This window comes from Epinephelus moara, chromosome 10, assembly GCF_006386435.1.
Source record: "Epinephelus moara isolate mb chromosome 10, YSFRI_EMoa_1.0, whole genome shotgun sequence".
Classification (NCBI taxonomy): domain Eukaryota; kingdom Metazoa; phylum Chordata; class Actinopteri; order Perciformes; family Serranidae; genus Epinephelus; species Epinephelus moara.
The window spans coordinates 27,632,636-27,649,883 of NC_065515.1; the positions used below are offsets into that span (position 1 = coordinate 27,632,636).

Consider the following 17,248-nt stretch of genomic DNA (forward strand, 5'->3'; position numbering starts at 1 on the left):
GTGGTGTACAGAACTGTATAATTCTCCCAGTATAGAGGCTTATATGGTCGAGTGGCCGAGGTTTCCTGGTGGTGTTCATTGTCCTCTCATTGCCTCATCATATTCTGATCTTTTTCATTTTTCATTTGGTTTTATTTTGCTGAGATCTATCAACTAGTGGAAACATTTGTCATGATTACCTGTGGTGCTGCAACACCAGCTTAACATTGCTTCAAGATTCATGCTGTCGTGATTGTTTTTTTTGTCAGAACCGGAGTTGGATAACTTTTCTTTATTTTTCTAACCATCTCTGACTAGGTTTAGTTGATAACAGAATTTGTGTTAGTTCCAAAGGTTTTTCTTTCACGGAGTTACATCACATCTTGTTTCCCTGCCTGTGCACAGTTTGTCATTTGGTGTAACGCTGCCTTGTCATTTATGGATGCAGCTTATGAAGAAAGAATTTAGGAGTACAGACCACTCTAAAATGTTATGGAGCTTTGACTGGTAATTGTGGTTTTCACCAATACAGAACATGATTTATTTTTTTTTAAAAATTAGAATTAGCCTTGATTCGTTGCTTCATGTCTAGCATATCACTTCTGCTACATGGACATAACTGTGATTTAGGCAAACATGCTTTTACTGGTGACAGCATGTCTCCTCTTTTGCCAGTATAAAGGCTGCTGGTGGCTGCAGAGAGCAGAATTAGATAGACAGATCTATGCAGGCTGCTGGTTTGAACATTGGCTTACATGGCATTACATAATATGACAAGGGGAATCAATCCAGTTCAGTAACATTTTATTCTCCAGCAGAGTCGGCAGAACGAGCTCAGAGATGGACTCATGCAACTGATTTTGTGTGGTTTGGGCTGTCTGACCACAGGCACACACTGTACGCACTGTTGCTTTGATCTGTTGCGTCTGAGTCCACATCTCAGGAAATGGGCTGATATTGACATTCTTTACTGCTACAAGCTGTTTACAATACAGTACTGTACAGTGCATCAGGCAACATTTGTCCTCACAGCTAAATGCTGGTTGTATTGTGTTGGGGTTGGTGGTATCTGCTGCTCAGGCGTTCCTAATTAATTTATCCAATAATAATTAGATACTGGGGTGATTTAGTTTTCTTTTGAGATGTACAATTGTCAGTTATCATACAAAAAAAGGGAATTTTATATAAAGTGACTGAAGTTTAATAGGGACCTATTATGCTTTTCATTTTCTGTCATATATGCTACGACATTGGATGTTCATAATAAACTTGGCCAAAGTTTCTAATAATAAGCTATTTGTGTGTAAAAAATAATCCCTGTAAGCAAAAAGCCTCAGACCATTCTGAATACTCTGTTTCCAATGTTTTTTTCCTTCTTTCAAGGCATGCTGACGTCAGCTTGAGACGTATTTCTTTATATGGCCATGTGCTCCAGGCACACTGCTGCAAGTGTCTACATTACGTAGCCTGGACTACTACATAAAGCTGCATGCTAACGTCAGGGAAACATGTAATCTTTGTTGGTTGGTTGCCAAAGTTGTTAATTTAGCCCCAATTTCGGCTCATACTCCTGCTGGAACATGTCTGGATTTGAAGACTTTGGTTTAGAAGCTTTTCCTGGTAATTTTTCACAGTAGAAAGTGCCGCTAAACTCTGTTAGTCATTTTCAGTAGTACACTGCCACATGTAGCTGATGCTAACGTGAGGGAAACATGTAGTCTTTGTTGTGATGTCGTTAATTTTCCCCTGACTTTATCACATTCCTGCTGGAATATGTCTGGTTGTATTGGTATTTGGTTTTTATTAGGGAAAGTGCTGCTATACTCTTACAGTCATTTCATGGCTGCAGGTGTAGAGAAGGTGTAGAGACGCTGAGATATGGAAGACCCTGAAATGTTGACCAACCAGAGCAGGCTGTGTGTTTTTGGGGTGGAGCAGAGGGGCTCAAAGAGACAGGTGCTAAAATGAAGAAGCATCTTAGACAGAGGGCGAACACAGTTCCAGCAGAGACAGTATGAGGTAAATAAAGTGTTTTTTTAACCATTTTTAACCATGTTAACATGCTGCGGTAGAAACCTAAAATACAAGTGTGTTCTTAAAAATTAGCATAATAGATCCCCTTTAAATGAAATGAAACACTTTTTTTGCTCATTATCCTTCAGTTTAATTAAACGGCTGTAGAAGAAAGTGAGACCCAGTAATAATGTTCATTAGCAAAACCCAGCGCAGACAGACAGACAACTCTGTGTGTGTTGGCAGCAGTGAACATCATGAGAGAACCAACAATGAGTGCAGGGCCAGAGGAGGGTGGAGCTGGACAGAAGTAGAGTAGGACAGGAACAGAAGCACATGTAAAATTGTGTGTGTGTTTGTTTTCTGCAACAGATTTGGATGTGAGTCATGTACAACCCAGCTTTCCTATGTCTCGCTGCTCTGATGGTCTTGTATATCATGCATAGTACAGTAACATCAATTGTAGTGATGTTTTGTATCTAGAAGAAGCCCAGTATCCTCAGTGAGTGAAATCCCATCTTTGTGTGAAGCTTCAGGGTGCATATGGAGCTTTAACTTCGCCAATACCCAAAGTTGAAAGTAGAGCATCCATTGCTATAATGCTGTTATTGTTCACTCAGACTAACCCCCCCACTCCTGCCAGAGACTGACCTGATAAAACAGCAGAGAGTGGTGTGTTTGTGTGTGTGTGTGTGTGTGTGTGTGTGTGTGTGTGTGTGTGTAGTATAAGTATTTGTGTGTGTGCTTATGTCTGTGTATACACGTCTGTCTGTGTGAGTGTTTGCCTGTGCATCCATGTGTATGCGTTTCTACGCCTGTCTCTGCATGTTTGCATTTTTTTTTGTGTGTGCTGAGTGTGCTCTGCTGCGTGTGTGCGGATATATATTCTGAGCCATGCACTCTTTGAGGTCAAAATGTGGCTACCAGCTGCCATAAAACGGAAGACAGCAGCTGGAAAACAAGAAGGCGGGTGGAGGTGCACCGGGACAACTGCCATGTTTCCGAGTCGGCCTGTATTTAAGCGGAGAAGTCCTCTCTGGCTGCTCCGATGAAAGGACAGGTGGAGAGGACATGAGAAAGGGAGGAGAGAGAGATTGAGGGATGAAAGAAGAGGGTGAGAAGGAGGAGACAGAGACGGACAAACGGCAGAAGGATGTCACTAAAAGCAACAAGCAGCTTGAGTGGTGGAAGTTGCAGCTGGAAGATGTTTCAGTGAAAGTTTGCCAGTCGGACTGGTGAGGATGGACTGCATCTGCATCCTCACTACCAAGGTGAGACACAGGAAGAGAGCGGTTTGGAGTAGAGCAGAGGAGAACGGCACACAAGACAGACAGCGTAAACAGGGTGTGACAGTGTGGACGTACAGCCTCAGATCAAGTTTCCGTTAACTAAATTATTGAGGTTTTGAGATCGTTGTTCCTTGTGATGACATTCATTCGTTCATTACTGTCATCCTTTTAATTTGTTGAAATTGTGTGTGCATTCCTCCTGATCTTTCTGATTATACTACTAAATGTCAGGCTTAGTAAATAATGTAAAACTAAGTGTACCTGTGAACAATTAGCCACATCAAATTGGTGACAGGTGGCTTATTCCACAGATGGTGCGCTGCGTTTTGTGAATGAACTTGCTTTAAGGTGATATGTTACAGGAACGGGCTGTGCTCTAGTGAGGCGACTCTAGTGGGAATGCCATGCTGTTTCTCAGCTGTTGGTCTGACAACATGTGACACCCAGAGAGACAGGAAACTGGGTTGGTAGGACACACACTTCAGAAGACTAGCTGTCTGAATGACTGGCCGGCTGGCTGTGTAGATGACTGACTGATTCACTGGTTGACTGACTGATCTCAAGGCAGGACAGAAGACTTGGCGTAAGCATAGGCTGGCAAAATTAAACACATACATTATGCACGTATGTGCATGCTCAGAAATGCATGGCCCATTTTAAAGCAGAAGAACCAATAGCCCCTTTTACACTGCCAGATTTTCCGCGAATGTCGGGCCGTTTTGCCAGCAAGCTGCATGCGTTTAGACACACAGAGCCAGATGGGCAAGTTGATCCGAGGTGCCCAATTTTCCGCCTCGTAGTGTATATATTGGTGGATAAACAGGAAACAGCTGATAGCAGGAATTAGCGAGCAGCTAGTAGCAAGAGGGAAACACAAACCTGACAGACACTACACTAAAGATGAGCAATTGAGGAGACAACGAACTGTGCGCCCTCCTTGCCCTCGCAAACAAAGAGGCCATTAACCGTCAGATGACGGGGACATTGAAGAACGGGCCAACTTACGAGAGAATCGACAAAGGACTGACTAGCCGCAGCTTCCCTCCTATGTCACTTTTTACGTCACATGCTGAGCTACACATTTTGTTACTTGCTCATACCCCCCCATTGCCCCGGAAAAGGTGCATTCTGTATAACCAAAAGTAGGTAGGCGGCATTTTGCCGCACTCCCCGTTTTTATACTGCCAATACTGAAAGAAGACTGATTGGTCTTTCCCGCAAATTTGCACAATTCCTATCTAAAAAGGGCTAGTGTGATCTAGGAGAGGCCAGAGCCCCCCATGACCCTGCACAGGATAAGCGGGTACAATCAGTGGATGGATAGAGAATTTCTCATAATACTTAAATTAAAACTGCAAATATGACTAGGTGTAAAGGCCAGGGTATAATCAGAGCAAACTAGTTTGTACAACATCTTTTCTGATCTTGTCTAAAGACGAAAGTGTTCAGAACTGCTGGTTCTGGCCACACTTAGACGGGGTGAAACAACACACTTGAAGACAATCTTTCTTCAAAGGCATTCATGGCATTGCATTATCGTGCACATGGAAAAGTGACGGAAGCTGTTGTGTGAAAGGCTGAACAAAGAAAGTTGGAGTGAGAAAGTTAACATCCTGCATACTTTGTCGCCTTTGTACACCTGGCCAACGGCTTTGTGAAATGGGCGTGCCTGTTGGATTGTTGGCTCTGGAAAGTGAAGGGAATTGTCAGATGCAGCCCTCACAATTCTGACAGTGGAAAGCCAGGGGAGCAGGGGGTTCAGAAGCTGGTTGACAACCTTACAGACACTTCGTTTGAAGCAACAGCTAGACCAAATAAAGGAGCTCTTAAGTGTGTGTGTCTGTGTGTGTGTTGAGAGAGAGAGATGGGGGGGGGGACTGCCTGTACAGATCTTTGCTGTAAATTCTCATCTACCATTGGACTTGCCATGTGTCTATCACTTTCCACTACATTCTACAGACTTTGTTTTTCCATGCTGAAACTTAAAGACTGATCCTGCACTTCAAAAACAGTTGTACTTGTGGTTATGTCACACATGGTTACTGTGACTGAATCAAAAAAAACATTGAATGTGTGTTCAATCCTTCTTCATTCTGGGTCTTGGGGTGCTCTGGATCTTGATTCAGACTCAATCTCATTATGGACTCAGTCTTGATTGTGCTTATTTGTGGACTCTACGTAGGTGTTTGAACCACATTGTCTGCTTGAAGGACGAGCACTCTGACCCATAGGTGGCCCTGTCGCCTTAGTAAGAAATACTGCCTTTTAGCCAGGTCATGAGCTTGTTTATAAGCTAACAAGAGCATGACCTTACCTTGTTTAGACTGGACATAGAATCAAACTTTTACCGCAAAGCTGTGAATTCTATCAGATGGCAATACGAGGAAGCTTCACAAAGAAGCTGTATGGTCTTGAGTCAAAGGGATCTGATGAATGATAGAAAGCGCTAGAGGACTGAGGCGTACACACACACACCCACACACATACAAATAAGTCTGCAGTGTGTTGGCAGATATACAAACAGACAGCAGGGATTCCATCTCACATTTATCTGGTTAATCTCGTTTATCTCATTAAGATAATGGATACAAAAACAGAGGGTGTTCCCTGAGCTCAAGACTGCTAGATTACTGCTGGAGGATGTTTCGGTACATCCTTTCTCAGCCTGCTTGTTTAATTTCATCTTCTCGCACCTTGACTCTTTTACTATGTGCATTCTAGGTAAATGGAAAAAAAGGCTTGAAAAAGACAGGTTTTAAAATCTAGGCCTAAATGTGATAAAATACACCCTGAGTTGAGGAGGTGCTTTTGGTTGCCAGTGCACACATATTTATGATACAACCACAAAGAAGGTTGCAAACACCTCTCATCTTGACATAGATAAGAAACAGTATAATACTTAAAGGTTCAGTGTGTACAGTTTAGGGGCATATTAGCAGAAACAGAATATAATATAATAAGTATGTTTTCTTTTGTGTATAATCACCTGAAGATAAGATTTGTGGTGTTTTCTTTCCCTTGGAATGAGCCATTTATATCTACATAGGCAGTGGGTTTGTGCCCACGAAGGTCGCCATATTCCACCGCCATGTTTCTGCAGTAGCCCAGGACATACAAACTACACACTGGCTCTAGATAGGGCCATTCACATTTTTTGCATTTTTGCATTTTCGCACCAGTCACCATTCTTAGCAGCCCTTCCAGGACGAGAGTGCTGGATGAACACTGATATTTTTCATGTGTAACTGCTTTATTCAGTGGTATTTTTCTGGTGTATATCACCAGGTACGTCTGTTTTGGGGAGGAAGAGACCTCTGTCACTGTGACTTTGTGATATCAACAAATATAGTTTCGCTGTCCAAGAAATTCACATGACATCGTATCATGATGAAACTTGTGATATACACCCCTAGTTTTCAAGCATCCACTGAACATACATACAGTATATAGTAATAGTATCCATGCTTGAGGAGGTTGTTGTCAAACACACAGTATGTGGATTTTACTTTTATCAGTATTCTCCTCTCTATCTTGCCCAATCCTCTTTTCCTCTCCGGTATATCCCGTCTTAAATCCCACCCTGGTTTTATCAGTGTGTGATTGTTGTTTGGCCTTGCTGAGTGTCACTGGCCTACCGTGCTCCAAGAGAGCAAGAGTCTCTCATAAGAGGCTTACCTTAGGCTGCTAATAGACTTTACAGAGGTGGAGCTATTTTGGGTGGGACAAAGAAGAGAAAAGAGAGGAAAAATGAAAGAGACACACACAAAGACTAAAGGAAGAAGAGAGATCAAGTCTTAGAGTGAGTGCACAAGTTCCTAGTGTATCTGGCTTTTTCGGGTTATTTTACTGGATTTTGCCAAAAAAAACTCCACGCTACATCATTCCACCGATCCATCCATCTGTGCAACTGTCCAGCTGGCACTGTGATGTAACTGTGAGGAGGGGTCACGGCTGACAAATTAATCAACGGAGAAGGCATGAGAGGAGAGGAGAGGAGGAAGAGAACTTCCCAAGCAGCTGTAGGACTATTGAGCCCCGAGCTATGCATCTGCAGTAGGACTAACACAGCAATGTACTGCAGGGCTGCTGTCACACGTTAGCTCGCTTCATGAGACCCTCAGTGAAAAGGTTAAAAGATCCACACCAGTTGTGAAGAATTGGACTAAGTGTGTAGGTGTTTGGACAGCCCTGCCTGTTGTAGGGCTGACACCTACTGGGCCAGTACGAGGGCTACAGGTGAAGATGGACCATCACAGCTCTTCATCCTCAATCAATGTAACGTATCATCAGTAATTATGATTTATCTTGTGACTCAGCTGCTGTGTGGTTCACTCAGGAAAATGCTCTGAGTCTTGTAGTTATGGTAGAGAGCAGCAAAGTCAGTTGATGTTAAATCTGTGTCAGTAATGAATGACCAGCAGACAGTTACCTGTGTATAAATTGGAGCTGCAACAATTAGTAGGTTAACCAATGATTCGATCAACAGAAAATTAAGTAGAAACTATTTTGATAATCAAATAATTGCAAACGTTTGCTAGTGTCATGCTCTTAAATGTCACAATTTGATGTTTTCTTTGTCATACATGATAATGAACTGAATAACTTTGGATTTTTGGACTGTTGGTTAGATAAAACATACTCTGAAGACATCACCTTGGACACTGAGATTACACGGGGCATGTTTTACTATTTTCTGACATTTTATTGACGAAACCATTAATCGATTGATTGAGAAAATAACAGGCTCAGTAATTGATAACGAAGTATTTGTTAGTTGCAGCCTAAGTATTAATATGTGGTGTATGTTGAACCCCAGTTTGGTGCATTTTTGATAGCTCTGTATTTTTGCATTCACAATTTAGTTTGGTTTTAAAGCTTGTTTTAAATCAAAGAGTTTACAGCACATATCCTGTGTTCCTTACTTAAATATAATTTCAAAAACAGTAAATACATTGCAAAAAATGTCCTATTTTCTGTCTCTTTCACAGTATTAAGCCAGTATCAGCCTGTTTCCAAAGCCTGTCTTAGATAAGGAACAGTTTGGCACCACATGTATCAGTAACAGGTGCCTCACAAATTATTTTGGAACACGATTTGTGTCACATCCTTCTGAAACACTGTAATCCAGTCCCTGATTCATTGTTTCACAGAAGTGTAGGTGCTAAGAATCAGAGACACTGGCTGACAACCAAGAGGAGCCGAGTAATTAAGAGGAGTTAGTCCAGGGCCAGAGGTCACGACTTTAACATTAACGATAGCTTCCTGCTAATGTTACAATCCCTGTAGTGGCCACCTTACTGCATTGCCTCTGAACTCCACAGGCTGAAGGCTGTTGAACACTTAAGTCTAATCCAAATTTGTGAATAATGCTAACTTTAGGCTTTTACCCCAACATTGTCTACAGTTGAAAATGCCCCTATGTTTAATAGGGATGTTGATAAGCCTAAGAGTAAGAAAACAATCAGAAGCATTGAACACAATTCATTCTGAGTTTAAACATTGTCTGAAAAAAAAATTGCATATATTATAAGTCATTTGACATTTTTCAGCAACCAAATTGCATTTTAAATGCTGCTGAAATGTGTGGCACTTTGCACCGTGCATTATGATCATTGCACATTTTACTACAAAACATGACAACTCACTAAATAGAAGTTGATAATAACATTTATTGAAAACAACATTATTTAGGAAAATAATGCTTTAGCACGTGCCTGATTATTACAGCGCAATTTTGATTAGTTGAACAAAATTATATATATATATAAAAAAAACTATAGAAGGTAGTGTGTTAATGACGAGTCAACCAATCGCGCACATCTCTAATGTTTAACAAAAGAACATAAGACAGCCAGACAGAACTCAGGCAAACTTCGCTCCACTGCTTTGCTTTTATTGGTAGATTTAATAGCCTTCAGGTCATGAGTGCATACGTTTGAAAATGTTTCATTTAAAATATTTAAAACACTTCAATATTCAAGCTGTCTTTTCACTTAACAGAAGACTGTATCATGTGTCAGAAAATCTAAGTTGTATCAACTTGTTTGGGGCCCTGGCCCTTGAAGGTGGGGTGAGAAGCTGGTCATCACAGGGAGAATTACCAGTTGATTAACCAGTTATCATAAACATTATAGCAATATGTGTAGCCTACCGTCATTGTTGTTTGAGGGTCTTTGCTATGAAAAGGGTTTTAAGTGAAAAAGTCTAAATAGCTTCTTTTGTATTGTCCTTACTCATTATTTCTTAAAGTACAATCAATCACTGAGTGGAACTGCTATGATGTTTAATGCTTTTTTACAGTTTAGTATCACTTTGTGGCAAAAAGGGAAAGCCATGAGTCACTTAAAGTGGCCTAAAGCTAGCTAGAGTGCTGCTAACTAGAGCTGTTTCTCAGCATATATCTGTCCAAGTCCACATCCCTGAAACCAAGCCAAACCCGGAAGCAATGCACGGGCAAGAGCCAATTCACATTTGGCTGTCAGGTCCCGGACCTCAGCCACAATCAGCCCAATTTGGCTGGTTACCAGGGTCAGCTCTGGAAGCAAGGACTTCCCAAAACTGAAAAAGTTTGTATGATATCCTACGAATTAATGCCTCATGAATGATGTTATGTCCTTAACATACAGTTACAGAATTAACTTGAAGTTACAGACACTGGGTTTAAGCAAGTAAAGTTACTGAGGTTAGGTTTAGGGAAAGGAACATGGTGAGGACGTACCTTAAAATGACTTGAAGTTCACTCAAAGTTTACACTGTTCCGAATATGCAACTCCAGGGGAAAGTCCCAGGGGAGGGTCCGGATTTACACCCAACCTGCCTCCTTACAAGACCACTTGGGACTGCTTCCTTGTTTACCCCTTTCAGTGCATTGTTCATGTGCCTGCAGCCTTTCAAAATACATGGGATATGTTAGAATTTGGGTTCATTACTTTTCATAGAAAAACATGCAAACAGTTTGTGAAAACAGCCTGCATATCTAAGTTAAGAGTTAAGTTCCCCTTTGCTTATGTTGTTTTATCCTTTTTTTGTTGTTGTTGTTTTCAACTTCTGTTAGAAGAAGTACTCCCTTTTCTTTTTTACAGGAACAGGAATTTGTTAGCGTTTTGACCTCCACATCCTCCTCAGCTAACAGGCTAGCAAGCTAACATTAAATAGTTCAGACCATGTCATGCCTGAGTACAGCCAGAGCAGCTAATCCCATTAAGCAGATGACTAATCTCCGAGGAGCCACACACACACACCAACCTTACTATACACACACATACACACAAATAAGGCAGACAGCTGAGTTCAGTTCAGTTCAGTCTTATCATTGATTTTTAGGGAGGGGGGAAATTAAACTGCTCAGGATCGTCATGGCTTTGTGAACTCATGACCTCTACCTGTCAGGAGAGTTAAGAGACTAGCTGCTGGGCTGTTCTGCGTTTTTATTATGAGTCAAAAAGATTAAAAAATGTTGCCCTCTTACAGCCAGTAGCACAGATGCAACAGTTGCAGTAGACATGATTATTCGTTGAGCTAGATTGTGGTGAAGCTGTTTTCTTAAAGGTGATATTTTGACTGAACTGATTGCTGTTCAGTGTGTTTATACCCATAAAAGTATTTCACATTATATGATGAAAACTCAGCTCTGGTTATTTTTCAATAAATAATCCAGTTTTTCACGAAAAAGACCACCTAACTTACATCAAATATACATTCAGTATATGTTTAAAGTCACTCTATGTCTATGCCCAGTTCCAAAAAGATGGTGCAGTGTATTGCTGCTGTGTTATAAAGTATCTGTATGTTACTACAACTTGTAAAGAACTTCTTGAAGAACTTAATAAGAGCCTGTAAGCCCCCAAGCCTTTACATTTTCTGTCTCGATGTTAAACAAAAAAACCTTTTAAAACGACATATTCTAAGTTTATATTAGACAGGATGAAGATAAAGTCAACACTAGAGATCACTGTCCAGGTGCTGCTGTGTCTGTGTTTTGCCACATAGTGGCACTGTATGTATGACAAACACACCAACATGCTGGGTGCTCAAATTGTCTTTCTGCAGTCACTTGACACTCCACTATAGATATTTGTCCCCTGGATTTAATTATTGTAAAATATTCAATAAATGATAGTACATTAATGTTTAAAACACTCTAACATCTCTGCTGCACAGTTGCTATTTGTAGCTGCGAGGTTTCAGCAGGAGTCAGCGTGTCCTCGCACAGCATTTTAGAGGGGGGGGGGGATTCACTCATGTGGAAACTGAATACACAGCTGGTAAAAGCTTATCACATGACCGTATTTTAAATGTTGATGTATGGTTTCTTTTCTCATTGGTCAATGTGTAGAATGGAGAATCCGCCATGATTGGCCAGTAGTGAGTGTGTGAGGTTACCACACTCACATACACACAACGTGGTTATTTCTGTGCTGGCTGACCTACTAATGTTAACATGTAGTGCATGCCTGCTAGGCTCATGAGGTAGCATCCTCTGCCTCTCTCTCTGTCTCTGTCTCTGTCTCCCATTTCTGTCTCATTCATCCCTTCCTTTTTTTATCCTCTCTGTCTTTTTGTCTGTCTTTCAGTATTCGATGCATGATATTGGAAATCTGACGTTAAATTCTATTTTTAACCCTTACATGTTGTTTTATGAGCCGTATGAGCCAGGATGCCTGTGGCTAACCCAGATGTATGAATGTATTTGTATGTGTGTGTGTGTACATCTCCATCTGTTCCTTGCCAAACACAGGGGGACTCATATTGCTGGTCTCAGGACAGCTAGCTTATCACACAAGCCAAGACTTATGGAAGACCCGAAGCTGATTCTTTGGAAATAAAAAATAACTCCCTGATGTATTCTGGAAGAATCCAATTTGAGGTTTTTATTTAAAATCCAAGGACATGTCAGAAAAGTCTGTGTTGAAATCCAGATCATTTTCATTATAATATGCACCTTTTCTCTATTGTCAGGCATCACTTAAACTGTTTTATAAGAGCTCTTACATTTACTCTTCTAAATACTCCAGGGAGGAACTCTCCAGATCCTCAGCAAATGTTTATTTGAAAGAAACAGAGGAGTTGAGTAGTTGGCCTCAGTGTTTGATGAGTGATATTCAAGATGTTCAGTGGAGAAGCTTCAAAGCAAGCAGAGAGTGCCAAAAATATTGCTAACAAACAAGTAAACTCCAGCAAACACACAAAAGAGGATCTCATGGATTACTGGTTTAAAATGTGCCCGGATCAAATTAAATTACTTCCCAAAAAAACAAGAAATATTGCTAAAAATCTTAATGAGGATGGATGCAAAACACAATGTTCCCTTCAGGAAGCTTTTTTAGTTCATGTCTAAATATAGAACATTTTCTAGAAATTAGGTGTGCAGAAAGATTTAAAGCTTTGCAACATGCTTAATGCATCCATTGCTCATTAATTATTGATGCATGACAGAGAACACACAAAGTTTTACATGTGTAAGTTTATACATGAGTTTTGTTTTTTTGTTTTTTTGAAGATTAGTCCCTGCTGTGCTCAGAATAACCTTTCATGTCATTGCATTATTTATATGACTTGTCTACCTGCATCAGCTTCTAGACTTAATTGGCTCCTCCAGGCTTGTATCTGTGCATCTTTTATCTGTTGGAAAACCTTCTGAAAATAATTTCTCATTACTGAATTACCAGCTTTAAATGTAACTGGAGGCATCGCCTTGAGCTGTGGATTGATTACTTTATCTGTAAACGTATGAAATTACTTTGGAGACTCTGTATAGTATTAGCTTGTCTTCCCCCACTGTTCTATCTTTCAGTGTATTTCCCTGCAGATTCCCCGTTGGTGACCTCAAAGTCACCCTCTCTTTGCTCGCTTCTCTCGCTTCGCCCTCTGCTTTCTCGCACAATGTTTCCCCCTCTCTGTCTTCTTCTCTCTCATGCTGCGTTGTTTGTTTTCCAGTCGAGGTGAGAAGACAGAGACAACCACAGAGAGACTACTGTGTGTGTTTGGGTCGGTGTTTCTGTGTGTGTGATAGTCCAGATGGCCCAGCCGTCAGCATCAAGAGCCTCGGTTGAAGAGTGTGCTTTGACTTGTTTGACTTCCTTTGCCCTGTATCTAACGTAAATCCTCTCCTCTCCTCTCCTCTCCTCTCCTCTCCTCTCCTCTCCTCTCCTCTCCTAACCTATATGTACAGCTAACATTTTTTTCACAAATAAGAAATCTCTGGCTTATGCTTAACTTGGTTGACAGTTAACATATGTTGCATATGGACTAATTCACACATACGTCATATTGCCTCACTCTCTGTTGTGGTCACAATTTGTTTTACACTATATGCAGTGTTAAATGTATGGCCAAATATTGAAATAGGAACCTAATGTGTGACCACCTACATGCCAAATTCAGGGACTTAAGAGTAGGGTCATAAGAGTACATTAAAACGTTATAATCTCTCTGAATGAGATCTCTCTGAATGATGTTAATTAAAGCTATTGTAGCTGTGTGTTAATTGAATTTACTGTAGTGTTTACAGTAAATACATCTGAAAGCAGGAGCCTGTGTCATGTACTGTATATTTGTATAAGCTGCAACTGTTTTTTGTTTTGAAATCATTCAGGTGTTAAATAGGCTTAGCCATGTTTGTTAGTTCAACTGCCTGAAGTGCTCATTGGCTTCTGTTAAGTACAGTTAAATACACACAAATTTCACTATTTCACTATGAATAACTGGATACAGAGATTACACCTAAGGCTATGTTCAGACCGACTAAAAAAGCGCAGCCCCCTCATTCATTTTAATTAGGCCAGCCCCGGCGACACAGCAGGGGCGCCAACACAGAGGGCTCTAGCAAAAAATAAATAAATAAATAAATAAATACAGGGTCGTCCTGTCCAGCAGAAAAAGTTCAACCTCGCTCAACTTTTGCCACAGCGCAATGGGATGCCATCCAGCAAGGCGTTGCAGTGGCCAATCGAAAACATTCAAGCACACATTCCTGGGGGATTACTCTGTACCGAAAGATTCAATAATTAATGTGATAACTCTCCAGAGGTGTAATATCTTGTCTCAGAGTATTATAAACTGCTGAGGAGTGTCAGACTGACAATTCTCTTACTCACACTGGACTTCCTGGATCGTATATCATGTCGGCACCTGAAGCAACACAACCCCACCAGCACAGGCCTTTGGGTTGTTTTAATGCAGGGCTGTTTTGGTGTGAATGTCTGCTTACACCGACATTTTAGCAAACAGGGCCAATGTGCTGCGTCTCAGTCAGTATGGATGAGACACCTTGCTTTGTGATAGAGCAAGATATATGCATTTTGATTTTAAAATCTTGTCCAGTGTTGGTTTAATGGCATCACTGATGATGATTTTTTTGCCACTGTCTCACCATGCACCCCGGTCACCTGGAGTTTAAATGGCTCGATGCCAAAGTTGTTGCCCCACCACCTGCACAACAGCAATGCTGTGTTCAGATGTCAATTGAATAAGTCACCCCTGTAGTGTGTGTGTGTGTGTGTCTGTGTCTGTGTGTGTCTGTGTGTGTGTGTTTGCGATCATGGCTTGTGACTCTGGATGATGTAACAACATTGTCTCTGCCTCACTCATTCACTCTGTCTCTCTTCACCAATGTTATATTTGGTCAATTCAATCTTCACTAGCCCGTATAATGCCATACTCTCCTCCTCTTCGCTCGTTGTCTGTGTGTGTGTTTACTGGTATATGACTATACAAGGCAGAGCATCACTGCAGCAGGTAGAGAGAGAGAGAGAGAGAGAGAGATAGGGGGACACCAGAGAGACGACACATTTTTAATCCCCCCTCCACCCCTGTGTGCAGGTCTCTCCTTCTCTTTCTCTTTCTTTCTGTCTCTCATTGATCTTGCTGTTGAGAGGCGGGCCAAGAGAGGCAGTGGAGCGAAGCGAGGGAGAGTGAGCAAGCCAGGGAGAGAGAGAGAGACAGAGAGAGGGAGTGAGAGAGAGGGAGAAGGGGAGCGATGGAACGAGAGAGGCACACTCTCATACAGATAGAGAGAGAGGAGATAGAGGACTGGGACTGCTGCTGCAGAGGAGGACAAGAGAGACCACATCCATACTGACACACACACATGCACACACTTACATGCACACACATATTCCTTCATGCACACACACACACACACTGACCCACACATGCTGACAGCAACAACAACAACAACAACAACAACACACTGAAAACACAAACACATGTGCTAACAGATTCAGACACACACACACATTCACTGACGCACAGGCAGACAGTGACCATGTTGCTCCCTGCGTCCTGACCAGCTATGAGGATTACACAGATGAAGATGGTGATGATGATGATGATTTTGTTGATGAAGATGAGAGCAGTGAAGAGTGAGAGGGAGAGGACGCCGGCCTGCCACAGCTGAGGACCATAGCCAGGCGGTGGGGGTGGGGGGTGCTGGGGGGCGGGGGGGCCGGCAGAGTGGGGGATTGTGGGACGGGATGGAGCGCGGTTAATAGAACACATGCATGTGCATGTGTGTGTGTGTGTGTGGATGTGTGTGAGTGTGAAATGTGTGTATGAGGACTAGGATGCCCCCCCAGCGTGGGACCAGCTAGCTAACGTTAGCCACATGTTGTGCCACTGCAAAGTAGCATGCACCAACAACACCATATCTCTGATGTTTGGATGCAAGGTAGGTAGCAAGCTTTCTGTGTGTGTGTGTGTGTGTGTGTGTGTGTGTGTGTGTGTGTGTGTGTGTGTGTGTGTGTGTGTGTGTGTGTCTGAGAGAGATGCAGGGGGTAAAGTAATAGGTGAGAGAGACACTGACTAAGGCAAAATGTGCTGAGAGAGAGAAGGAAAGAGGTAATGACTAAGCTTGTCAAGGGACTCAGGGTTGAGGTAAACTAAGGTGAGAGTTGGTAGCCGGCAGGAGAGAGTGAGCTGTGTGTATGTGTGTGTGTTTGTTAGAGAGGTACTGGGGAGAGAGAGGGAGAGAAGCAGGTTTGTGTTCTCCTGTCTGCTTTTTTTTTTTTTCATCACAAACTCTACAGCCAGTGTATCACCAACATCTTCATTATACACCCTGTTGCTGCTACTATAGTATCTGATGCTTGGTTCATTTGAAGTCATTTAATCTTCGGTAAATATGCCATATATGGAAATTAAACTTTATGTTAAAAATGAAATTTCTTTATACTGTTATTAAATTAATTTTGAAGTCTGGTAAATTTTAGTCCTGAAACTAGATTATCATTGGCAATGAGAACTTTATCAACTTATCCATCTGAGATTAATTATCGTTGAACCTATTCAGTCTTTGCAAAATACTGCCCATCAAAAGTTCTAGCTGTACAAGGTGACATCCTCAAATGGCTTGTTTTGTCCAACTATGCAGAAAGAAACCACAAAACGTCACATTTCGGAAGTTGGATCCATCATATATTTGGTTTTATAAGTGATTCCTAAATGACTATTCAACTATCCAAACTGTTGATTGGCAGCCTCTGTGTTTTATTGATTCTTTTAAACGTTCCCAAAGTTAAAGGAGAATTACACCAGTTTTTAAAATGCATGCACAGTATTCCTATTGTCTAAGGCAGTCCAAAATTATTAGCAAACATGGACAACTCTATCCCAAATCCACGAGCTAGGGTACTAAATCTTAAACTTGTGATCTGATATGGTATGAAGTCTGGAGTTGCTCCACAGAAAATGAGGTAAGATGTTATAGATGGCATTGAGAGCACCCAGGGGAATGTTCTGAGTATATAGAAACACTTCACGTATCAGAAGTGAGAACGCTACGATAAAAATAAAGCTCAATTGAGTTTCAAAAAAAAAAAAAAAAGCAAACAAACATTTTGTGTGTCCACAACATCAGGCTCCCATTCATTGTGTATGAAGCAGCTCCAGACTTCATACTTCATGACATCACAAGTTTGAGACTTACTTTTCTGGTTTGTGGCTTTGAGAGAGAGGAGCTGATGTTCACA

The 17,248-nt window shown here is 41.5% G+C and overlaps 1 protein-coding gene across 4 annotated transcripts in view; it reads left to right on the forward strand.

The window, feature by feature from the left end:
- The window catches only part of dlg1a (discs large MAGUK scaffold protein 1a), a 135,385-nt gene that overhangs the window by 7,177 nt on the left and 110,960 nt on the right, over positions 1-17,248 (forward strand). The window lies entirely within an intron of this gene.